Below are 27387 nucleotides of genomic sequence, written 5' to 3'. Positions count from 1 at the left end.
TTATATTCGTCCTGGGAACCGTTTTCCGGAATTCCCGGAACTCTCCATTAAGTGTTCATATGTATCCAGATGCCTTCGTATATGATTGCATTCTTCATAGATCATCGAGTTGATATTTTTTGATGTGCCTTATGCCACGATTATCATAAAAATAAAATTCGTTCTGGAAACCGTGGTCCGGAGTTCCCGAAACTCTCCATCAAGTGTCCGTATGTATCCGGATGCCTTCGTATATGATTGCACTTTTCATAGTTTATCGAGTTGATGTTTTTTGATGGGCCGCTTGCCATGATTATCATGAAAATAAGATTTGACCCGGGAACCATGTTCCGGAATTCCCGGAACTGGCCATCAATGGTTCACAAGTGTACGGATGCCTTCGTATATGATTGCATTCTTCACAGATCATCGAGTTGATGTTTTTTGATGTGCCGCATGCCACGATTAACATAAAAATAAAATTTGTCCTGCGAACCGTGTTCCGGAATTCCCGGAACTGGTCATCAATTGTCCACATGTGTACGGATGCCTTCGTATATGATTGCATTCTTCATAGATCATCGAGTTTATTTTTTTTATGAGCCGCATGCCATGATTATCATAAAAAAAATTTGACACGGGAACCGTGTTCCGGAATTCTCGGAACTGGTCATCAAGTGTCTACATGTGTCCGGATGTGATTTCGAATGTGATTGCATTCTTCATAGATCATCGAGTTGATGTTTTTTGATGTGCCGCATGCCACGATTATCATAAAAATAAAATTTGTCCTGGGAACCGTGTTCCGGAATTCCCGGAACTGGTCATAAATTGTCCACATGTGTACGGATGCCTTCGTATATGATTGCATTCTTCATTGATCATCGAGTTGATGTTTTTTGATGTGCCGCATGCCCCGATTATCATAAAAATAAAGTTTGTCCTGGGAACCGTATTCCGGAATTCCCGGAACTGGTCATCAATGGTCCACATGTGTACGGATGCCTTCGTATATGATTGCATTCTTCATAGCCCATCGAGTTGATGTTTTTTGATGTGCCGCATGTTATGATTATCATAAAAATAAAATTTGACCTGGGAACCATGTTCCGGAATTACCGGAATTGGTCATCAAGTATCTACATGTGTCCGGATACCTTCGTATATGATTACATTCTTCATAGTTTATCGAGTTTATGTTTTTTGATGTGCCGCATGCCACGATTATCATAAAAATAAAATTTGTCCTGGGAACCGTGTTCCGGAATTCCCGGAACTGGTCATAAATTGTCCACATGTGTACGGATGCCTTCGTATATGATTGCATTCTTCATTGATCATCGAGTTGATGTTCCGGAATTCCCGGAACTGGCCATCAAGTATCCGTATGTGTCCGGTTGCCTTCAATATGATTGCATTTTTCATAGATCTTCGAGTTGATGTTTTTTGATCTGCATTATTCCATGATTATCATAAAAATTATATTCGTCCTGGGAACCGTGTTCCGGAATTCCCGGAACTCTCCATTAAGTGTCCATATGTATCCAGATGCCTTCGTATATCATTGCATTCTTCATAGATCATCGAGTTGATATTTTTTGATGTGCCTTATGCCACGATTATCATAAAAATAAAATTCGTTCTGGGAACCGTGTTCCGGAGTTCCCGAAACTCTCCATCAAGTGTCCGTATGTATCCGGATGCCTTCGTATATGTTTGCACTTTTCATAGTTTATCGAGTTGATGTTTTTTGATGGGCCGCTTGCCATGATTATCATAAAAATAAGATTTGACCCGGGAACCATGTTCCGGAATTCCCGGAACTGGCCATCAATGGTTCACAAGCAGAGCTTGGAAAACAAATCAGCTGAAAAAGAACGAACACTCTTCATTCGTTCTTCGCTTCACGAACATACACCCTATTGAACCATTCACCACTGAGCTGCGGAGTTGACGGCTTTGGTTCACCACCACCGAGGCTGGTGAATCATTGCTGTTCTATAGTGTAGGTATATGAGCATAGCGTAATAGTACCCGTTGCTCATTCTCTCTCCCATTCGAAGAGATATCAACTGCTATGCATCATTCGTTCTCCATAGAAAGCTGTACATAGGCACCCAGATTCTTTTTGCTTGCTGGGTGCGAATGTAGGTATTGAATTTGTCGAATTGTGAAAATACAAATAGGGTTAAGGGAATATGGGGAGACTTTACCAAGCACGAAATTCAACAATTATTAATAACGTGTTCCATTTGGTACTTAATTTTTTTTATATTTTTATATTTGTTTCGATCCCATCAGTTAATTTTTCATCTTCTTCATTTCGTTTTTCATCTTGCTCCCTTAGGCTTATATTTGAAACTTTAAACGCGATTATCACGATATTTGCGGTGACTACGAGTGCCGAAAGAGTTTGCAACGGATTTCAAAACTTTATTTTTGCTTGTTCGTAATTTAACTGCCATGTCCTTGAACGATTCCATTTTTTCGTCAAAATTTTCATATTAATGTTATGGATTTGTTAATAATTTTTTTCAGGTGAAAATGGTGTTTTTTTTTTGGAAAAATCGTTCCCGTTTCCAAAAAGAAGAGAATTTTTTTTCAATCAATCGTTCAAGGACACCACAGATAGATACACTAATGATTTTTATGGCTGATTTTGTGACACGTGAACCTGTAATGTAATCAGTACAGTTAATCCAAAAAAGCAATGCATTAAAAAAAATCAAAGCTCATGAAATACAATCGTTTTATATTTTTAACTAGTACTAAGAACCTCAACAATATGGGAAGAAAAGATAACAGCATGTTATATGCCATTGGTTTTTGTTCTGATATTTTAAAATTCTCTTGGTCAAGCTCCCCAAGCCTTGGTCAAGGCTCCCGCGGTAGACTTGACCAGAAAAAACGATCACAGAAAAACTTTTGTAACTTTTGAAAAAGTAAATTATCAATTCTGAAAAAAATCATTAATACGCAGAATACTTTTGCATATTACATTTCAACGAGTTTTGGAAGACATCCAATTATTAAACCAAAAACAATTTGTCTTATGGAATACAATATATTTTTAAATATTCATAAGCCAGTCGTTGTTCAAGTTCAACTCAGGGGTTTTTTTAGTATTACACAGAACTAGAAAAATCGTAAAAATTTACGTGTTCTACTCCTGACATATACGAGCATCAAAAATGTTTTAGATTTAATTTTAATTTCACATGACTATGAATTTCGTAAATCATGTTTGATTTAAATGTCAATGAATGCAATTTGTTAAATTGTATCAAGTTTTTATTAACCAGTTGACAAATTTTGAATGATAGGATAGTAATGTTGATGGAATAGGAAAAAAATATGGTGTGATTTTTTTCCATTTAAACAATATTTGAAAACATTTTTGGTTGCCTGGTTACAATAAAAATCTCGGGTAACTTAGAATAAAGGCATTAAAGTCAACTGTCAAGATTCATTTGGAGGATATTCCGAATAAAACTTTATTCGCCAAGCTCGGAATAATTGCAGCGAACTAATCTGTTCAGATCACTAAAGCATTTAAGCGGGATACTAATTTCTTCCCAAAGATTAAAAGGCATGTGTAATTTTGCTATTCCTGCTCAACTTTAGACGAAGCTCGAAGTATTTTTTTGATTATTAAATATTCCACAATATGCCGTACATTTTAAACACTCCGTTAGTAGGTATCCAATTTAATCAAGAGTCATAAATCTTGCTCATCGAATTTGTGGTTAATATTATATTTGGTAACATTTAACCTGTCTGTACAACATTTAGGAAAAGAATGTAGTACATCATAGTTTGAAACATATATTGTCCTTGTTAAATGCGAATAACTTATAACCAAGCTTATAACCACTTCGTTTTGGTTCACGATTATAAAATTCCAAATATTCGTAAGCTAGAGATACAATGTTAGAAAAAAATGAACCTATATGTGTAGGGCTGAATCGTCTGAGGAACCAACATCCAAAAAACTGATAAATGCATATCGATGTTTGAATATCCACGATTTCCCTAAATTTATAATGCATCGTTCAATTTTTTTCCCCTCAAACCTCAGCAGAATCCAATAAGCGGTACCTGTTGCCTAATGCCCGCCCCACAAGCCATATGTTCTTAACTGACGTAGCAAAAAACGCTGAAAACCGCTAATATGGCCAGAAGAATTTTATTTCAGATTCAGCATTACACAATGAATCTGAATGGTTCAACAGCTTGTATGTTCCTGAACCAATTTCACTAAATAATCAACCAAGCAAAGAGGAACCACTATTCAAGAGAGAAGAGAATACTGATATCCTCTCTCTCAATGATACTCACAACTGTTCATCATTATAATGATACGTGCTTATGCAAGCGTGTGTGGATATATTCGTTCTTGTTTCTGTTTCCTCGTGTTGTTGCTTCGGTATCCATAGCGGCAATTCATTCGGTTGGGGTGAAGGCAAGCGTTTTACTGAACTGTATTGTGGTTCGTTCGGATTGAATTTGAATGAATGGTGAAAGCTCTGTTCACAAGTGTACCTTCGTATATGATTGCATTATTCACAAATCATCGAGTTGATGTTTTTTGATGTGCCGCATGCCACGATTAACATAAAAATAAAATTTGTCCTGGGAACCGTGTTCCGGAATTCCCGGAACTGGTCATCAATTGTCCACATGTGTACGGATGCCTTCGTATATGATTGCATTCTTCATAGATCATCGAGTTTATTTTTTTTATGAGCCGCATGCCATGATTATCATAAAAAAATTTTGACACGGGAACCGTGTTCCGGAATTCTCGGAACTGGTCATCAAGTGTCTACATGTGTCCGGATGTGATTTCGAATGTGATTGCATTCTTCATAGATCATCGAGTTGATGTTTTTTGATGTGCCGCATGCCACGATTATCATAAAAATAAAATTTGTCCTGGGAACCGTGTTCCGGAATTCCCGGAACTGGTCATAAATTGTCCACATGTGTACGGATGCCTTCGTATATGATTGCATTCTTCATTGATCATCGAGTTGATGCTTTTTGATGTGCCGCATGCCACGATTAACATAAAAATAAAGTTTGTCCTGGGAACCGTATTCCGGAATTCCCGGAACTGGTCATCAATGGTCCACATGTGTACGGATGCCTTCGTATATGATTGCATTCTTCATAGCTCATCGAGTTGATGTTTTTTGATGTGCTGCATGTTATGATTATTACAAAAATAAAATTTGACCTGGGAACCATGTTCCGGAATTACCGGAATTGGTCATCAAGTATCTACATGTGTCCGGATACCTTCGTATATGATTACATTCTTCATAGTTTATCGAGTTTATGTTTTTTGATGTGCCGCATGCCACGATTATCATAAAAATAAAATTTGTCCTGGGAACCGTGTTCCGGAATTCCCGGAACTGGTCATAAATTGTCCACATGTGTACGGATGCCTTCGTATATGATTGCATTCTTCATTGATCATCGAGTTGATGTTTTTTGATGTGCCGCATGCCAGGATTATCATAAAAATAAAATTTGTCCTGGGAACCGTGTTCCGGAATTCTCGGAACTGGTCATCAAGTGTCTACATGTGTCCGGATGCCTTCGAATGTGATTGCATTCTTCATAGATCATCGAGTTGATGTTTTTTGATGTGCCGCATGCAATGATTATTATAAAAATCAATTTCGTCCTGGGAACCGTGTTCCGGAATTCCCGGAACTCGTCAGAAAGTGGCAAATCTATATTAAATCTTTATTGAATTAATTGCTTGTTATGCTAAGTAGACGATCTGATAAGATTTGTTGAAATAAATTAGTGTTTCTGTTATAATAAAGCATATGCAATGTAAGCTCATGAATGGCCACTTTTGGGGACCGCTCCCAGGAACTGGCCAATTCGTGTTACTCATATATGAAGTGCAATTGTTATGTAAGAAGGTCATTTCTAACAAATTTTTGTTGAAAAATGTTGAATTCTAGCGTTGTTTTGAAAATATTTATGAAAAAATAAAGGGTTGTGTACAGGACACGACCAAGGCGACATTAAAAATGTAGCTTTTTTCAAGAGCGTGCAAATGAATTTTATCTAACACTCATATCGACTCACGTTCTTGCTCACTCTCCTGTTTTCATATGTTACAATTTGCTATACACCCTCCCCATTAAAACATAATTTATTGAAGGTCATTTAACGGTAATCAATTATTACAATTAATCAAGTATCTCACTAGCTGATTGGCATTATTTTGCTGATCCATCTAGTCAAAATAGGCTGGTCTGTCCAGAAAATATATTCAAAAGAAAAGCTCCATATTGAGAACTGTTATGAGGAAGCCCACGCCCGCAAAGGGAAATATACAGATTCTTCAGATTTGAATTTTCAATAATGTACTAATGAACTTAGGTAAACAATCTTAAGGTTAAGTATTTTTTTGATCGATTAGTGATCGAACAAATGAAATTATTTGATAAATTACATTGTTATACAACGTTCGCACTACCAGTTAAAACGGATTTTGATGCTATCTTGGTGACATTTTGCTTGTTGCTAATTATTATAACGTGTTATAACTCTGTAGTGTAAACATTATATTATTAAACCAATTCTGCAGCGTTTTATGTTATATAGGTGTTTTATGTGGTAATAGGACTGGCATAATTATATCTTCAGTACAGCGGTTTGTTTCATAATTTAAAAAAGATTTATTTTAAAATTTAAATTAGTATACCCAACCGTTCTTTTTGTTGTATACTTTAAAACGCGATTAGAACTGTGTTTAAAATACATAGGGCAAGACAGATACTTTGACTGGATAAACTGGGAAAACAATTTTAAGTCCAGTAACGCTTAAGACATGGCTTGAATTTTAATCGAAAAAGCAACACCCGCTTAAACTGCTGCTTGGACGGTTAGTTCTGTTCTAAAATTTTCCGTTGTGTGCAGTACGAAACAAAAGTGTTTGAAATTAGAAAACAAAAAGTTCTCCTGGGAATGTGATTGTTTCCGATGCAATTACACTCAAGTTTTTTTTACGCAGGGAGTACAGGCCGCGTAAATGAAAACCACGTTAATTTCAAAAAACGCGTAAATGAAAACCGCGTAAATTTCAAAATCCGCGTAAAAAATACCGCACAAAAAAGCGCGTAAAAACCTGAGTGTACTCTCCTATATAAAATTTTACGCTGCTGAACAGTGCAATAACCACAGAAGCACGTTGTCAGATGCCTTACTGATAAAAAAAAAAACATATAACCGAAATATGAAACATATGAAAACCAATAGGCTCTTTACCCTACGCAGCTACAAAGCGCCGTAAACATGGATTAACAAGTTACAACGCACACGCATGCATAAAAATAAATATATTTTTTTCAAACGCAACACTCTTAAGCAGCACACACCGTATTGAATTAAATCCAAACCACCCCACCCACCCACTTTGCAAATCATTCTGTGACACCGCACAGTGGCGGGTCTTCAAACAAAAGTCGGACAAAACCTCAAATGTTACCTAATTTGGCTGAAAATCACAATTTAAGCTAATTTTGAGGTGCTGAGGTCATTTTTAAAGTCGAAAGTCGTAAAATATTAAATGCATTTTTCCATACAGTGTCATTGAACCTTTCTTATAACTATGATCCGGTTTTCATGATAGATTTTCCGTTACTGTTCACCAATGTCAGCAATATCATAAAAAATGAAGAACACTACTTTAAATCCATTGTATAACGTGTTGGTTTACTGTAGATTGTCTAACTATTTTACACAAAACACCATGCGCCTCCATATCAGCAAAAAAGCTTCAAAATCTCCTTAAAAAAATTTGCGCACCTAGGCGCAGAACGAGACCATGATATTCGAAAAGTAGAGGTTATTTCGCATAGAATGTATACTATGTGACCGTTCCGAAATGATTCCGAAATTTGCACAGATTACATTAGTGAAAAAAGTATTTTTGATCTGACCACCTCAAACATATTTAAACTAAAAAGTTATAGTTCCCAGCAAACTTACCAAATGTATTTTATTCACTAACCAAGTTCTTTCGTTCCCCTACACAATGAAACTAGTTGTGCTAAAATCGGACCAAAATCAAAAGAACAACATGCATATGAAGTGAACAGAGCAACAGTGGTTTCGGATATGAAAATCATTAAAAAATCCGGACTTTGCTACGTTTAAACTGTTGTTAAAAATCGTGTTCTTATCCAATGATCATAAAATTTCGAATATACATCATTCAATACATGAGAAATTTGGTAAAAATATAAAATATTAATATTTCAAAAATAAATTTTTGAGGTTTTGGCCAGCCTTCAGCCACTGTGCACCGTGCTGGTACCCGAAAAATCCGCACACGGCTACCGCTGCCGAAAATGCATAGCATCTACCGCTTAGTGTAGCATCCAGACGCTGCAGCCATGATCTTACCCGTTCGACATAAGAACAAAAACTGATTCAAACGTGTACGCGTCACCTCTATTTATAAACTAACCGTATATGGTTTAGTCACTTAGGTGCGAGTGTGTGCAAATGCCAACGTTGCCGAAAATCGATAGCGCTTATTGCATCGCCCGGAGACGATGTTGCTCGTATGGGATATTAGCAACAACTGATTTAAACGGACGTGCGTCGCTTCTATTTATGACTTTTCGTGTTCGATTGAGTGACTAAGGTGCCCTCTAATGACGGCTGTGTCTGAGAAATCTGCCTCACGAATGGTAATTTTCCCGTTTTTCGTGAACCATTTAATTTTTCCAATTTCCAAAAGTCTACTTTTATTTGGGAGATATTAAATTATTACCAATATTTAAGTTAAGTGTTTCTGAATCGGTTGGTGTATGAATGATTAAAATTCATCTAGTAATATCGGAGTTATAAGCGTGCAAACCTTACATAGTTTCGTTACATGTGAGATAGTTTAGATTTTAGAATGACACCCAGCCCCAGATAGTGGAGTTAGACATTTTTAATGTCAAAACTGAAAATGGCCAAAAGTTGGTACCCCACTGCAATCTGGATTTACTCCGGGGTCGTAGCTCCGAATACAATTTTTAAAGCATTTTCGAAAATTGGAATAATTTCCGGTTCTTTGGCAAAAAACTGCATCAAAATCGATTAAACAGAAAAAAAAGTTATGGCCAATTGAACGTCGATTTTGGTGTATCGAAGAGGGCTTGGTAGTTTGAAGGTTAATGCACTGGGTGCACAGTGCTCTGAAAATCTAGCGAAATCGTCTTAGGGCACCAGCGGGTCTAATTCAGAGCTATCTGCGCGGCGAGTTAAATCTGTAAAGAATACTAAAAATTAATTTCAATTCCATAATGTGCAGTTCAGCAATTCTAGAGATCATACTCACCGCAAGCCATGAAAAATAGACTACGTTGTGAAGCAATGGTCACTATTTATTAAAAAATCACGGTTAAATAAAAAATAAAACTATTAAAAAAATTCAAATAATTTATAATTTTCACAAACTTATTAGGAAAAATTGTTTAATAAGCTTTCGTAATATTGTGTAGGAAAAAAGCTGAAAATTTCAGTATTTTCTCTATCTGCAACATATAAACCCTTAAGTATACCAATTAAATGGTATACGAATTGGAATATGTTCGCCAAATTTTGGAAGAAGTCTATAAAATAACCCCTTGAAAACTACCTAAAAATGGTTGTAGTTCGATGCAATAAAAAATCCCCAAAAATGAAATGTACCTATTAACGTGAAAGTCAGGTAAAATGATTTTTTCGTTCTCGGAGATTAACTCAAAAATAAAAGCGTTTTTCGAAAATCCAAGAATACATATCTTTTCGTAATTAAATTTTCTACAACTAAGTATGCTTGAAATTTTGAAATTTTCCTTTCTGAAGCCGGGAATGTCTTTTGAAGCAAGAAAATGGCTATAACTCCGCTCGAACAGCATGAATCGAAAATTGAAAAAACACTGTTCGATGCGGAATTTCATGAGTAATTCCAATATAAAATAATATATACAACAATTATTGCGAAAATAGCATAAATTTTCATTTTCCACCTCATAGTTTTGGATAGTTTTTCCCGTTTTCATTGATTCTTTTTACCCACCGCATCGCTTTGTTTCGCAATGAATTGGTGTGCGAGATGCACGGGTGGTTCGATGACATAATATTGAAAGAAAAAATGCATGCAAAAAATCCAAACAAAACGATGCAACTTGCCAAGTACAGAAAATAATAACTATTTTGGACTTGCGTGTTACTATATTTCAGAATAGTGTTGAAGTACAGTATAGTGTACACTTTATTTACTAAATCGTATGTTTCACTTTCAATGCCAGTTAGGTTGATAGTTATCCCTCCGGAAGTCGCGCTTATGGCCCACTGAACGACCAGCCGCTGGTGCCCTAAGACGATTTCGCTAGATTTTCACAGCAGCGTGCACTCATAGCAGTAAGCTTGAATCTAGTTGGTACCGCCACACGGTACTATCTTTGATTTTAGGCCTGAGTTTGGTCCGGCCTAAGACGTTAGTACCTGTCATTGCAGAAATGGCTGCATCCTGAAGCCAAACGAAAACAGTGCAAAAGGCCGCCATGTTCCTCTTGCATACATCTCAATAATTTGAATCAACTTTTTGACCTCCATGTGCAATATTATGGCCCATGTTGCACACAAACCATATAAGGGCAAGTAAGCAAGTTTTATCCCGTACGAAAAACAGGTGTAATCGAATTTTAAATGCATTTTTTTAATATTCCTTATCGTCCTATATCTAGCAGGTGCTACACGCTCATTTCAAAACGCCACATCGAATAGTTATATTGCAGGTTAGCAGAAGTCGAATCATGTTGAAACAAACTGTCGAACGAAATTTTATAATTGGATTCAGATATGAAACTTGTTTTCGTTTGTTAGTTTACCTATGGCTATCAAAATGAGTGAAGTTTAATTTGCTCACAATTTTTTAGTTATTTTAACATGAGGAAAAGAAAAGAATATATAATCACAAATTTGTTCCCTTTTCTAGTTATATCTTCCCAATGAGGTTGATACTAAGGTGTGGCAATGCTATTGCTCTCTCGCTCGATCTCTGTAAAGCACGTGGACAGTAGATATATGAAAAATATATGGAGTTGAACTTTATTACGTAATAAAGTTACATAAATTGAGCGAGAGAGCAATACAACATTGCCACACCATAGTATCCAGTACATTGATATCTTCCCACAAAGAACACAATAAGCAAGTGGAAGTTTATTTATATTTTTACTGCTTTTGAAAGAGTTCAAAACTAAGATTGAATAAAAAATTGTAAATGAAGCCATGCCATATAACCTAAGTAACACTTTTAAATGTGACGGCAAACAAGTTGCTACAAATATTCTCATTTTGATCGTTATTTAAATGTTATCGGAGCTTGCTTGTATTGTTTCGCAATTTATAATTTTCTAGTATATCTTGAACGATTTGCATTTCCGATGTACAAATTTTCGTTTAATGATAGAACAGATATGCACAGGGTATGAAAGAGCTGTGAAAGCTGAGACTAGACAGATGACTTGGCAAAATGACGCAAAAAGTTTAATACGGAAAAATCGCCAAAATTGTGTCGGAACTTAAGGGGGTTGTGTAAGGTATTATCGGCAAAAAATTGGATACTTGATTTTTTTGCGATACAAAGATTGTCAGGCGCCACATCAAAAACTTGTTTTGCGTTATACACCATAACTCAAAATCTACTGGACCAAACGTTAAGACATTTGCACAGTTTCACAACATTTCACAAGTAGTTAAGGGAGCTTTTATTTTTTGGTCGATTTTCGATTTTTTCGTAGCACTTTGAAACCAAAGTCCGATTATTGCAAAAACAACGATTAACATGTTATTGTAAAATAATAATATTAGGCACTTTGCAAAAAGCTCTTGTAGTTGCCTGGGCAATGATGTGAAGAAGAAGAACTGTGCAAAATTCAGAACGATTGGCCCAAGAAATTTTGAGATATTATTTACACCGCATTTCGTCGAGGTGCCTCCTGAAGATTCACTGTCTGCATCCAGTATCAGGTTCAATTTGTAAATTTAAAATTGTCAATTCATTATCAGACAGATCGCAGACTATAGGAAGTATGAAGCATATAAGTATTTTTTGTGGCATTTTTGATGTGTTGCAGAACAGCAACTGATAGAAACTTTTCAAAAGATGTAAGCTTCCACTCTTTTTCTAAAAGCATTTGATTTAATTTGAAACAGATTTGGCTGAACTGTCTGACTACTAAGTGTAATGTTAGAGAAGCTCTCTAAGTCCTTGGAGTGGCTAGCGGCTAACAATACAACTATATAACGTTCTCGATAGTATGCATCATTATTAGCAAAATAACGTTTTAGTCCATTATGGATCTTAAATAATAAATTGTTTAAGCGGTTACACCACTATAGAATTTTAAAACAATCGATTTTCTATTTATTAGTCAAAAATGTGCTTTAGGATCTAAAACATGATATCTCAAAACATGGAGAACGAAAACAATTTAAAAATATACAAAATTTCAAATTTGCCGCAACGTCTCTTATGTATATCCTATGTGTATTGCAAACTTTAACTGCGGTTTTCTCGAAACCACTGGCCGGAAATGTAACTCGAACAAATGATTTTTGATCGCTTTGAAATTTTCACAGTATATTCAAAATTGATTTCTCCAGTCACGTACGCAGAATTATTTTTTTTATTGCTTACCTTTTTATTGATTAACAATTTTGTGTAGATTTTTATGACATTTTTGACGTTTTTCACTCAACAGTGCACCATTTCGCTTAATATCAAAATATTGAAAAAATCCTACGTTCATCGCTATTGACATAAGGAATCGGAAAAACTTTAGTTTTTGGCGCTAGGTCAAAAATCACGGGAGAGATTTCCGGCCGTGGACTCCTTCCAAAAAACGCGTATGAGGTGAAAATGCTGCGGAGCCGCCATCTTGTGATGAAATTGCTCGAAAAAATTATTTTGTTTGATGCAATACTTATGTTATATATCCCATTCAACAAGATGTCGACTCACCTTTTTATTGGGAAATGAAAAAATCTCGAAATAAGCCTATTTTTTCGCACTCTACAGTGGTGTAATCCCTTAAGCTAAATCGAGGATTGCAAAATCGTCTTGCCTTTCTCATATAGAAAAATATGCAATCACTCTGAAAAACGTCAACCTAATCCCGGCCCGGAGGGCCGAGTGTCATATCCCATTCGACTCAGTTCGTCGAGATCGGAAAAAGTCTGTATGTGTGTATGTATGCGTTTTTTTACAATGGAGAAGACATTTACGTCCTAGCCCAGTACACGTGCTATTGGTAGGGTCCAATCTACCACACGGGGTGCTCTGGGGGCGTGTCGGGCTCGAATGGTGACCAGCCATTAATACCGACTAAACTCCATTGGGCTCCGCCATCATTCCTCCCAGGAACTACCTCTCGGTATTACTTCTGGGGGGATGGCTGTACTAAATGTACTCATTCACTCTCACTCCCGCGTTCATACATCCTGTATGAGGCTTACTTGGGTGCTCTCTCAATCGCACCTTGATTCACTCTCAAACACTCCCACATGAGGCTGACTTTTGTGCTCACCTTTTACGTTCCATGCGAGGCTGACTTGTGTGCTCACCTTACTCATTCCTTGCTAGGCTTACTTTTGTGCTCGCCCCACCCATACCATGTGAGGCTGACTTGGGTGCTCACCCTATCACCTGATTCACACTCAATCGTGCCACTCTATTGTACCTTTGTCACTCCCCCTGACATCCCATGTGGGACATTTTTCTTAGGCCCCACTTCTGACATACCATGCGAGGCTGACTTGTGTGCTCACCTTTTTCATTCCTTGCTAGGCTGACTTTTGTGCTAGCCTCTACCATACCTGTGAGGCTGACTTTTGTGCTCACCCTTAACATGCCGTGTGAGACTGACTTGGATGCTCACCCTTTCACTCCTCTGCCACGCCATGAGGCATCGATAGCTAAGTTCCAACATACTACGCTACGACCCTCCCGTCTTGGCATGAGGCAGTCCACTTATACGCCTATACACTCACTCTTCTGTCTTGCTTCAGGGTGGCTGGGTTTACCCCTTACGCGGTTGCCATTCGCTGCGCCAAACCTGCCTCGGCATGAACCGACCATTCACTCCCTTTTTTTTTGCGCTTGGCCTTTTTCGCTCCAGCTAACCAATCACTAGTTAGCCGTGCCCGTCGTCTGTTGCTCGGTTCGCCATATTACCTGTAGCCTACTGGCAATCTGGATGGTAGCAGCCGAGACTGCGTTCCACTTCTCCACCGATTGACACATCCGCTGAATAAGGGTATCAGGGGTTGTGTCCCAGCCACAGACGTCAAGCATTGCTCTTCTTTCGACGTCGAACCGATGACATACGAACAGTATGTGTTCGGCAGTTTCATCTACACCTGGGCAGTCCGGGCAGACTGGGACCTCCGCGTGCCCGAACCTGTGGAGGTACTGACGGAAACAGCCATGGCCTGACAGGAATTGTGTCAGGTGGAAGTGAACTTCCCCATGGGGTCTTCCCACCCAGCTCGATATGCTAGGTATCAGCCGGTGGGTCCACCTACCTTTCGAGGAGTTGTCCCACTCACGCTGCCATCTGGCGACCGAGGTCACCCTAGTGCGCTCGCGGGCTCCCCTATTTCCACGTAGCTCAAAACACTCCTCATCTTCCCGAATAACCAGCCCGACTGGCATCATGCTCGCTATCACGCAGGATGCATCGTGTGATACCGTGCGGTAGGCCGATATCACTCTGAGGCACATCACACGGTAGGTGCTCTCCAGTTTCTGTAGGTAACTGGTTACCCTCAGTGCTCTTTGTGGCCTTTGTGGCCGGACTCAAGGCACCGATAGCACCTATCCACTGAAGGCGGCTGGGGTATACTAATAAGGCATACCGACCAGCCGATCTTCAGCTTCCCTTTCTCGGTTACCTTTTTGGCATCCGCCTTCAGTAGCCTGAGGTAGGCTACTTGGGTGCCAGAGGGTCCATCTCTCAAATCGCTTACCTCGCCCAAACGGCGTTTGACCTTAACGGTTGCACGCCGTGTGGTGTCGCTTTTTGCACCCTCGCCTGGCGACTTCCTAGGGCGCTTCGCGTTCGACGCCGTCTTGCGATTGCCCTTGCCTTTTACCTTCGAGAGGAACTCGGCCGCCGCTTCAAGCGACGTGGCTGCTCCATAGAAGGTGAAGCCCACTGTCTGAGTGCCCGTATCGACATTCTCTTTTCCCTCCTTCTTGGAGGCCACTGTCTGGGTTTCTCTGTCGGACTTCTCCCGACATTCCACCCTCTTAGCATAAGCCTGCTGTTTCTGCCTTGCGACACGAACAGTTTTTCGGAGTTCCAGGAGACTCTGTTTTAACTCCTTGCTTATATTTTGCTTTGCGCTAGTGTACTCGATTATTGCATCGAGCTGCTCCACCACTTTGCGCATCGCCGATAATGGCCCGTCCGGTGCGTTGGTAGGGCTATTGCCTACCGCTGCTGGGGGGTCACTGGTGCTTTCAGATGCAGCACTCATCGCTCCACTACTCTCCCCACGGGGGGAGACCTTGCCAAACCACCTCTAGCGAAGGGGTTTGGCACCTCCGTTTGTTTAGTATATTTATTTTTGCTCTCCATATCAAATCCCACGAGTCGCGCGAGAAATAAATGTCCGCCACGCCAGAGCTCCGCATTAGCGTGGTAAGGGACGCTTACTGTGGGGGTTGCCCAGGTACCCCACAGGCTCCGTTAATGATCGAGCCTCTTTTTCACCCCCTCGATCACTCATCCCTCGGCACGGGTCGCTTCACGCCTTGGAAATGGGGTTATGACCTATCTTGCTTTACGTGGTGACCTCGGCCCAGATCATCACAACCATCCTCCTTTACCAGGGCTTTGGACCTGTAGCTCTGGTTCTCAATAGTTCCATGTACGTATATTATTACAGACATGCCACTATTGAGATCCGTCATTCGCTAGCGGAGTTAAAGTGTGTATGTATGTGTGTGTATGTGTGTGTATGTATGTGCGTATGTGTCAAATAATGTCACTCATTTTTCTTAGAGATGGCTGGACCGATTTGCCCAAACTTAGTCTCAAGTGAAAGGTGCAACCTTCCCATCCGCTGCTATTGAATTTTGGATCGATCGGAATTCTGGTTCCGGAATTGCGGGTTTCAGAGTGCGGCCACACAGAAATTTCTCATATAAACTATAGGAAAAATTTAAAATAGAATTTTCATTTTTGATGCTAAATGTGTTCAAGGTGCATGAAACGTCGAGATTTGATGCAAACTGGAGAAAAAAATTGACGACAGTTCACTTTTTTGGATTTTGGCACATTTTTGCGTTTTTGCCTTTCTCATATGGAAAGGTTATGCAATCACTCTGAAAAACGTCAACCTAATCCCGGAGGGCCAAATTTTTTTTTGACTCGCATAAGGTTTCTGGATTTTAACAGGGGCGTAGTTGATGGTTTACGGAGAGGGGTTACACCCCCCTCTACTGTTCACTTCCCTCCTTTAAAAATCTCTTTAAATCACCCCTCAGACCACCACCCCATCCAGCCCTCATACCCCTCCCTTTCAACCCCATCATCTTTAAACCACAAAGCATACCAATTTAAGCTGGGGAGTCGTTTGTTCATGGGACTTTCGCCCTCCTCACATACCCACCCCCGCATGGCAAAATGAGTTAGCAAGCAGATAACATTGATCTAATGCTGATTAGGCTAATGGAGTATGATATTTTTTTTGTTTCAAGTGTTTCACCGTCGACACGTAGCTCATCAAGTTCGTGGCTGGCATGCCATTGTATATAAGTGCAAAGTGTACTAAGAATGTAATGGACATTTCCACAATTATGTTGAACATAAAAAGCCTCCGTGCCATAGTTCAGAGAAATGAGAAAGGTACAATTGCACCGCTAGGTGGATTAAAACAGGTTTTTAAAACATAAATGCATCAGACTATTAAATGGCATAAACAGTGAATTTTAAATTAACTTTACTGTACAGGTTTTTAACATTGCCGTGTATTGCTGATCAGAACACAGCAATGCAAATGGCAGCATCATGTTACCGGAAGAAGACAAAAATATGCAAAAATTTGTCATGCTTCTCTTGCATACATTTCGTTATTTTCGATCTTCTCTTCGGCTTTCTTCTGGATAAATATAATCCAGTTAATCAGGTAGGAAAGGCAAGCACTGTCTAACTACACTAATAAAATAAAATACCAATTAATGCGTAGAAAATTACGCATTTTCAATAAAAGTAGAATAACCCATTGACTGGGTGAAGAGTTCGTACCCATAAATGAATACAGATCTTGTACGTCAACCTGGGTATGTTTTACCCATTATTCTTCGCAGAACTGTTACAACAAAATGCGTAAAAAATATCCATTCATGAAAATCGCCACATAATGAAAAATACTGTCACTAAAATTATTTCTGAATTTAAAAAACATAAAATAACATTAATTTCACATTATTGTCTCCTTAACTACTTCAAAAAATAAAACCGCCAACTGGATATATATTTGATGGCTGGATCTTTTGGCTGCTCTAAAAATGCCGAACTGGCGCATATTTGCAACATCCTCAGTAGTCTAAACAGCCGTTTTTTATGAGCATTGCCGAAATGTTCCGTTTCCGCCACGGACTCAGATGCAGGCCGATAATTTGCAGGTTCCGCTACGAACCTAAGTTTGCAGGTTACCTTACTTAAAATAATTCTTAATGATTTTTCACTCATTATTAAGATTAGTATATCCATTGACATTACCTCATATAGTAGTTGTGAAATTAATAAAAAGCACTCATTATTAGAAACAAAAAATGCCCATTTTTGACAGCTCGAATAACTTCCGAAAATGGGCAATTTGAATACATAAAATGGGTAAAGTTTTTTTACCGTGTTTATCTACCCGCAGTTTCGATTTCCTCGTTAACAAATTCTTTCTTTCTCTCTACACGCTTGATTCCAATTGCACATCAAAGGGTTACAGTAGAGCACGTTTGGATAAATTGAGATCAATTCAATCAATTCAGATCAAAGTTGTTTTTGTGAATTAGAAACAGAACTGCAATAAGAATTGTTTTGATTCTTTTCTTTTTGCTTATCGCTAAGAGAATAAGTGGGACCATTTAATTCGTTTGATATTAACATATTTTCACGAATTATTGCCTATATATCTATCGTATTTCACATCAAAGAAAGTAAATAACGGAAGAAAATTATTGTTTTTAGGGGATAGATCCAAACAAATGATAATTGGATATAGATCGTAAAATGCACTGTTTTATGAATTTTCTTACACACGTGGTTAACAAATTTAATCAGAATGTTAACAGCTTAGAAATTAGCTCCACAAATACCCTAAGCTAAGATTAAATAATTGATTTTAAATATGTGCAATGTTCCAATAAGAATAAAATCACATTAAACATCTAAATACAAAATATTTTGAAATTTATTGCGAACACAACGGTGATCAATATATTTATTTCGATTTTGGGCATATGCATTAGGGTGTCCCAAAATGACATCATGTTAAAAAAGTCATCGGGCTCACTTTTTAAATGAAAGGTTAGGGTATTAGGAGCACTTTCTTCGTCGGAGTGAATTTGCTAAAACGCTTCCTACTGGTGGCGATTTTTGATTTTTTGAAAAATGGGCCGATTTTGGGTAAAATTTCTTATTTATAACTGTTGAAGTGGTCCTGAACTGTCTTAGATTTTTTTCAACATTTTTTATTTTTCTGGAGATCCAAATGGAGAAGTTTGGTTAGTTAGTTTGTACAAATTTTGAATTATAAGAGCGGCAGAGTCATTAAAGCTTACTAAAAAGTGCAATTTTTGGTGATTTTCGGTATTTTTTCTTCAAAACTGGGTATCTACAAAATTTTAAAAGTATAGAAAACACTTTATATCGTTGAGCCGAATACAGAGGCGTAATTTTACTCAAGAAAGTGTATAGCTACGGCTAATGGGGTATGAGTTATTTAAGTTTTTGTTAGATAACCTTTGACATTTTTAGCAATTCATCAAAAATAATGCTGTTCCAAAAAGTAAATCAGTTCAAATGTGCTTTGATCACACATTGTTTTTCGGAAAATAGAAGGAAAATGATGAAAAATGACGTTTTCTGTACGTCTTTAGTATGTCAGGACGTTTAATGAGCATCTGATGATTTTGTTGTAATTTAAATTATAAAAATAATAATAACTTTGCTAATGATGCCAAGTTTCTAATTATTTTTTGAAGAGTTGATTCTTCATAATTACTTCTAGGAGGCATCTTCAACGAAATAATTGTGTCAGAAGATGCGCTGTATTCTGTTGTAAAACTTTTTCGGGGATATTTGCCCCAAATTCGACTATTTCGGAATTATGTGATCTAAACAGTAAATATCAGTTTTTCAACACTCACCTCGCTCTTCTGCATTTTTCTCCACTTTAAAGTTCATAACATGGAAATAAGACCTTATATACAAAATGTGAATACGCCAATCAATTCAGTCTTCAAATATACGCCATAACTTGCCATTAACTTAACATATTTGTTTAATTTTAGTGATTTTCAAACCCGCTATTAGTATACAAAATAAATTTAAAAAAAATCGTCAAATGCTCATAAAAACCGATTCTGATGTACTAGAGACAAGCGAACAACGCCATTTTTCATATTTTCCTTCTATTTTCCGAAAAATAATATGCGGATTAAGCACACTTAAGTTGTTTTATTTTGCAGAACAGTGTCAATTTTTATGAATATCATAAAGTGTCAAAAAGTAATCTAACAAAAACTTAAATAAATCATACCCCATTGGCCGTAGCTATACATTTATTTAAGCCAAATTACACCCCTGTATTCGGCTCAACCATATAAAGTGTTTTCTATACTTTTAAAATTTTGTAGATACTCAGTTTTGAAGAAAAACTACTGAAAAAATTGAAGGGTTGTGTACAGGACACGACCACGGTGACATTAAAAATGTAGCTTTTTCAAGAGACTGCAAATAAATTTTATCTATCACACATATGGACTCACGTTCTTGCTCACTCGCCTGTTTTCATATGTTACAATTTGCTATATACCCTCCCCATTAAAACATAATTTATTGAAGGTCATTTAACGGTAATCTATTATTACAATTAATCAAGTGTGTCACTATGTGATTGGCATTATTTGGCTGATCCATCTAGTCAAAATAGGCTGGTCTGTCCAGAAAATATATTCAAAAGAAAAGTTCCATATTGAGAACTGTGATGAGGAAGCCCACGCCCGCCAACGGAAATATACAGATTCTCCATGAAATATGAAATTTCATTTTCCATTTAAATTTTCAATAATGTACTAATGAACTTAAGTAAACAATCTTAAGGTTAAGTATTTCTTGATCGATTAGTGGTTGAACAAATAAAATTATTTGATAAATTACATTGTTGTACAACGTTCGCACTACCAGTTAAAATGGGTTTTTATGCTATCTTGGTGACATTTTTCTTGTTGATAATTATTATAACGTGTTATAACTCTGTAGTGTAAACATTGTATTATTAAACCAATTCTGCAGCGTTTTATGTTATATAGGTGTTTTATGTGGTAATAGGACTGACATAATTATATCTTCAGTACAGCGGTTTGTTTCATAATTTAAAACAGATTTATATTAAAATTTAAATTGGTATACCCAACTGTTCTATTTGTTGTATACTTTAAAACGCGATTAGAACTGTGTTTTAAATACATAGGGTAGGACAGATACTCTGACTGCATAAACTGGGAAAACAATTTTAAGTCCAGTAACGCTTAAGACATGGCTTGAATTATAATCGAAAAAGAACACCCGCTTAAACTGCTGCTGGGACGGTAAGTTCTGTTTTAAAATTTTCCTTTTTATGCAGTACGAAACAAAAGTGTTTGAAATTAGAAAACAAAAAGTTCTGCTGGGAATGTGATTGTTTCCGATGCAATTACACTCAGGTTTTTTTTACGCGGGGGATACAAGCCGCGTAAATGAAAACCGCGTGAATTTCAAAAAACGCGTAAATGAAAACCGCGTAAATTTTAAAATCCGCGCAAAAAAAACCGCGTAAAAAACCTGAGCGTACTCTCCTATATAAAATACTACGCTGCTGAACAGTGCAATAAATACAGAAGCACGTTGTCAGATGCCTTACTGATAAAAAACATATAACCGAAATATATATATATATATATATATATATATATATATATATATATATATATATATATATATATATATATATATATATATATATATATATATATATATATATATATATATATATATATATATATATATATATATATATATATATATATATATATATATATATATATATATATATATATATATATATATATATATATATATATATATATATATATATATATATATATATATATATATATATATATATCACATATAACCGAAATATGAAACATATGAAAGCCAATAGGCTCTTTACCCTACGCAGCTACACAGCGCCGTAAACATGGATTAACAAGTTATAACGCACACGCATGCATAAAAATAAATAATTTTTTTCAACGCAACACTCTCAAGCAGCACACATAAGTCGCATCCTGCCGTATTGAATTAAATCCAAACCACCCCACCCACCCACTTTGCAAATCATTCTGTGACACCGTGCTGGTACCCGAAAAATCCGCACACGGCTACCGCTGCCGAAAATGCATAGCATCTACCGCTTAGTGTAGCGTCCAGACGCTGCAGCCATGATCTTACCCGTTCGACATAAGAACAAAAACTGATTCAAACGTGTACGGGTCACCTCTATTTATAAACTAACCGTATATGGTTTAGTCACTTAGGTGCGAGTGTGTGCAAATGCCAACGTTGCCGAAAATCGATAGCGCTTATTGCATCGCCCGGAGACGATGTTGTTCGTATGGGATATTAGCAACAACTGATTTAAACGGACATGCGTCGCTTCTATTTATGACTTTTCGTGTTCGATTGAGTGACTAAGGTGCCCTCTAATGACGGCTGTGTCTGAGAAATCTGCCTCACGAATGGTAATTTTCCCGTTTTTCGTGAACCATTTAATTTTACCAATTTCCAAAAGTCTACTTTTATTTGGGAGATATTAAATTATTACCAATATTTAAGTAAGGTGTTTCTGAATCGGTTGGTGTATGAATGATTAAAATCCATTTAGTAATATCGGAGTTATAAGCGTGCCAACCTTACATAGTTTCGTTACATGGGAGATAGTTTAGATTTTAGAATGACACCTAGCCCCAGATAGTGGAGTAAGACATTTTTAATGTCAAAACATCAAGAATTTCACTTTTTACTAAGTTTTAATGGCTCTACCGCTCTTATAATTCAAAATTTGTACAAACTAACTAACCAAACTTCTCCATTAGGACCTTCAGAAAATAAAAAAATGCTGAAAAAAATCTAAGGTCATTCAGGAGCACTTCATGAAATCCGGCCCATTTTTCAAAAAATCAAAATTCGCCACCAGTGGGGAGCATTTTAGCAAATTCACTCCGAAGAAGAAAGTGCTCCTAATACCCTAACCTTTCATTTAAGAAGTGAGCCCAATGACGTTTTAAACATGATGTCATTTTGGGACACCCTAATATGCATCAATAGTTCTGAACCACCGGTACATATATCTACCTTATCTACTTTTCCAAAATATGGCTTGTGCCGCGAATCAGATAAGAATACGACATAAATATGGAATACGTCAGATTGAAATATTAATTAACTCTAGAAATAATTAAACAGATATAAGATTCTGTCAGTTGTAATAATCATAAGTTTGTTTGAAGGAAAATTGCGTGTAAACGGCACAAATAGTTACAGGGTGTTCGTAAAAATATATTGCTAGGATGCTTAAAACTCTCATTTCTGTTTTAATGTACTTATTATTTTATTCATAAAATCATAGAAATTGTGTTAGCAAATAAAATCGTTCCAATTTGCATCGATGCATTACAGAAATATATCTATATTCTCTGTCTGCCACAGTGCAACCAAAAATATTAAATATAACACTTGTGAATATTAAATGATCATTCGGTCAAAGTTTAATTTTCTGTTTGATCTTTGTTTACTGTTTTTTTTAAACCTCGCTGAAAAACGTGTATAATTTTAATTCGCAGACTTTCATTGATAATTGATCTTTATTCCAAACTTGTGAAAATTCACTTGAAACGAATATAACTGTTCTCCCCCACGTCGATAGGTATCATGTTTAATTAGAATGATATTCACAGTTCATTTTAAATTCAAATTGAAATAATTTAACCAATTTTTAATCAAAGTTTGAAATCTCGACAAACATATAATTCCGGCTTAAAAGCCAACTGTCAAATTCTCTTTGAAAGGAAATTCCGGACAAACTGTTACTCGCCAATCACAGATGTTGGCAGTAAACAAAAGAGAAAAGTTTTCTCTTCCATTAACTGCTATGAACTGTGTTTATCCAGCAACGGTTTGTCCGGAATTTCCTTTCAAAGAGAATTTTGACAGTTGGCTTTTAACCAGTAATCATATTTTTGTAGGGAAATAACTATCATAACACCAATTACAACCGATGCACAGTGGCACCTGTTCATACAAAGTTGTGACAAAATTATAAAAATTGGTCTATGTGGCTAAAACTTGGGATTTTAGCTAATTTTGGGTCGCTGAATGCATTTCTGCTACCAGTTTTGATATTCCATATTTAATTTTTTCGACTACTTTTATATAAACCCATTTGAATGCGTTGGTCGTTAAAGGCTTAATATAAACATTAATCATAGTAGCCAATCTCATCGGATAGCAGAAATGGTTGACAAAACTAGTAAAAATCACTAATTTTTCAGTAATATCATGTTGTTTAGGCAATTAACTTGTAAGGAGATTTATGAGCTAAAGGGCGTCTCCATATGGGTATTGGATTTTTTTGATGCAGAACAAACGTAAATCAGTTTTGCACAAAGATCGTTCTATAGTTTAGCATATTCATTCTTCTTTTCAATGAACTTAAAATTGCTCCAATCGGCTCTGTTGTTCTTGAGATATCGCCATTTGAAACTCTAAGGTACTAAAAATTCTAATTAATTGAATTGAACAGAAATCCTCGACATCACTTGCTTCAACGACATGTTAAAAATTCATTTTTCATCCGATCATAGTAAAATTTTGAGATACCTTTATTCACACTGAGAGAAAAATTAAATAAATATTTACAAAAGAATTACAAGCCATTAATTTTTGGGGTTTTGTCACTCGTGCCACTGTGCGATGGTTCAGCCACCTCTAACTCGACGAGAGCCTATTCAAATTGAATAAAAACAATTTATTTTGTGCATTTAATATTATGTCACTACAAAGTGCTGTGCATCATCAGCCAAGTTTCAACTATCCAACACATTAAAGTTCTAAGTTCAGAAACATATCGGCTACAAGTTGACAAAATTGTCCTCAAGCGCTATGGAACGAGATATTTGACGAAGAAAAGCTATTTTACTGCACGAAAATATCGGAATGTATTTACTCATTTTCTTTAACTTGAATTTGTTGTTTTTTAACATTGACGTGTAACGCAGATTAGAACGCAGCCAAATAAATGACAGCATCGTTTGATTAAAGCTTACCAAATATTTTAGGCCGGTTTAAAAGTTAGTCCGGTTCAAAAACAGTTAGTATGCCTTTGTGCTTACGGCTAACAGTGCACTAGCGCGACTGCCGGAAGGTTATGCGTATACATATTTTGCGCGTTTCTGATATTTCTGCTATTTAGAAGCTCGTATATAAGGAAAACCAGCTGAACAAATATTTGTGCTCATTTCGATTTTTTTGCTTATATTTGCATTTTGCTTATTATGTAATAAATTGGAGCTGCGGTTCCTGAAGCCGTAAACAATCCGTTCACAAGCAGTCAGGTGTAAAGCCAATCTATAAAGTAAAGCAAAGTCATTTTCGATAGACTTCGCAGTTCTCAGAAAAAATATTTTGTAATTTTACATTGATTATCATGCACATATTGGTAGCATGAAAATAGATGTAAAACCAAATCATTCCGCAAATACACGTTTTATTCAACAAAATGCGTGTTTTATTCAACGGATTTTGCATTAATTTTTCACGTCAATTGAAAACTAATGCATTTCTGCTGTTATATTCGGATGTGGTTGAAAAATACATGGCGTGTAATAGCATATGAATAAAGAGGTAAAATTATATGCCTTTTGTTGCTCTAAATATGTGTGTTGATACGAATTTGATTTTCAATTCAATTTTCGATTCAAACTATGCATGTTTACAACCATGCTTGTTTGCATGTCGTATAAATTTCATCATATTTAATTATGTTGATGTCTAGTGCATAACACAATTGCAGGGCTACTGCTACTGAATCTACTGTTCTAATAAACTTGTTCTATTGATAGGTTCTTATCGACTTCTCGCTGTATTTGAAGAATTGTATACAATAAGGTTCAAAGTTATACAAGCTCATTCAATAATTTTGGGCAAGGTTTTGCGTGAAAAGGGCCTGATTCTCACAGATAGGCTGTGGGCCGTAGAAGAGTTTGACTCGGAACTTTCTATACTATTGTTCAAAAGTCTTCCATCACGGTCGTGATAACTGATCCCATGGCTTATTTCTTCCTCATCTTGTTGATCGTCTTGCAAATCTTCCGTGCTACGTTCTTGATAAAGTTTTCCACTGACTCTACGTGTATCTGCTTGTCGTACCCATATTTTTTGCGGCAGTCCTCAGTTCGCCATATCATTTCCTATTATGACTTGTAACCACTAATAACTGACGTGCAAATCATGTTTCTAACGTGTGTAAGAGAAATAACGATCCTTTTCAAATGACAGCAGTAAGTAGCAATTTACCACTAGCCGGCGCTACGATCAGCCGGCAAAATTCCAGCAATCGGTATTTTGAATAGACCGTTAAATTTTGCAACCCTTGGTCGCTCGAGGTGTTTGTCTATTCTCTGTAGTAAAATTATTCGAAAATGTGTTACCGGGAATCACGTTTTCGTTATGAGAGAATATCCACTGCAAAATATGACATGTGCCAAATAATTAAAACCTAATAATCACGCATTGTAATTCTCTCTCACTCACGCGAGAAAAAGCTTATCCGATGTCCATCTTTTCCGAGATAAGATGAGTCGCAAAATTCTCCGTCTCCACAAATAGCGTGAGAATGATTTTCCGGATAAAATTTATTTGACTTTTTCCTTCTCACCGAAAAAGGTGATAAAATTTTAATTTCGTGGAAATCAATTAAAACATCAAAAAATACATTTAATTACAAAGAAAAGCGGCAAAGAAGTATGATAGACTTGTTTTTTCGTGTTTTGGAATAACGACAGCAAAGCAGCGAACGCAAAAAGGGTACCATGATAAACTCATTCACTCATTCTTCGGCTGTTTTATTTATCCGAAGAAATAACACGTTGTATTTATCCGGAGAAGTTTTGTGAGAGCCAATAACTTTTCGTGTGAAAATGTGAGTTTTTATTGTCGCAGTAGTAAACTATCCGGGCGCATTTACTCATATGAGCGATAAATGCAATGCCTGCTAATAATATATTCTATTATTTTTGTTGTCGGATGTAATTAAACATAATTCCATAGCAAAAATGCCTGTAACAATAATCTTTCAAAATGTAAAAAAATGCCGTCAGACTGATCGGCCTTCTGATCTTTATCTCCTAACAGGTAACACGGCACTCTTTGGGAATATATCTAACAATTATTTGCTGACATAATTTTGGAATCAATTCCGTTTGAAGACGACAGCAAGATTTTTCCTAATATGTTTGAAGTATTCATAACGTTTTAGAAATAGAATTGGAAAGATTTAATCATTTTTCGGTTTCCAAGAATAATATTTTTAAATATAACATATAACGTTAAAGAGTATTCAGTATCAAACAAAAGATACTTTAAATACTTTTCTAGTAACGCAATGTACCTCAATCATACCAGTCTTTGAACTCTATCAATATCGACAATAATATGGTACAACTGGCGATTGGCAAAATGAAGGCTTCAACTTCGGCAGGCCCAGATGACATACCAAATATTATTCTAAAAAAATGCTCCGCCGGTCTAATTGAACCTCTTTGTCATCTGTTTCAATTGTCGCTAACAACCGAAGTATTTCCGGAACTCTGGAAATCCTCTTTCATATTTCCAGTTCACAAAAAGGTGGATGCAATCGTACCTCAGTGATCGTCGTCTAGCAGTGAAGATAGGTGATTGTGTATCCGAAGAGTTCTTTGCTTCATCTGGTATTCCACAAGGCAGCCATCTCGGTCCATTGATTTTTCTTTTGTATTTCAACGACGTCAACCCTTTGCGGAAT

At 36.7% G+C, this 27387-nt stretch overlaps 1 protein-coding gene across 15 annotated transcripts in view; it reads right to left on the bottom strand.

Moving 5' to 3' along the window:
* The window catches only part of LOC131692701 (mitochondrial glutamate carrier 1-like), a 548789-nt gene that overhangs the window by 238918 nt on the left and 282484 nt on the right, over positions 1-27387 (bottom strand). The window lies entirely within an intron of this gene.

The sequence above is a fragment of the Topomyia yanbarensis genome, chromosome 3, assembly GCF_030247195.1.
Source record: "Topomyia yanbarensis strain Yona2022 chromosome 3, ASM3024719v1, whole genome shotgun sequence".
In the NCBI taxonomy this organism is placed as follows: domain Eukaryota; kingdom Metazoa; phylum Arthropoda; class Insecta; order Diptera; family Culicidae; genus Topomyia; species Topomyia yanbarensis.
The sequence above is the reverse complement of the archived record's forward strand: the minus strand, read 5'-3'. Positions and strand labels throughout refer to the sequence as shown.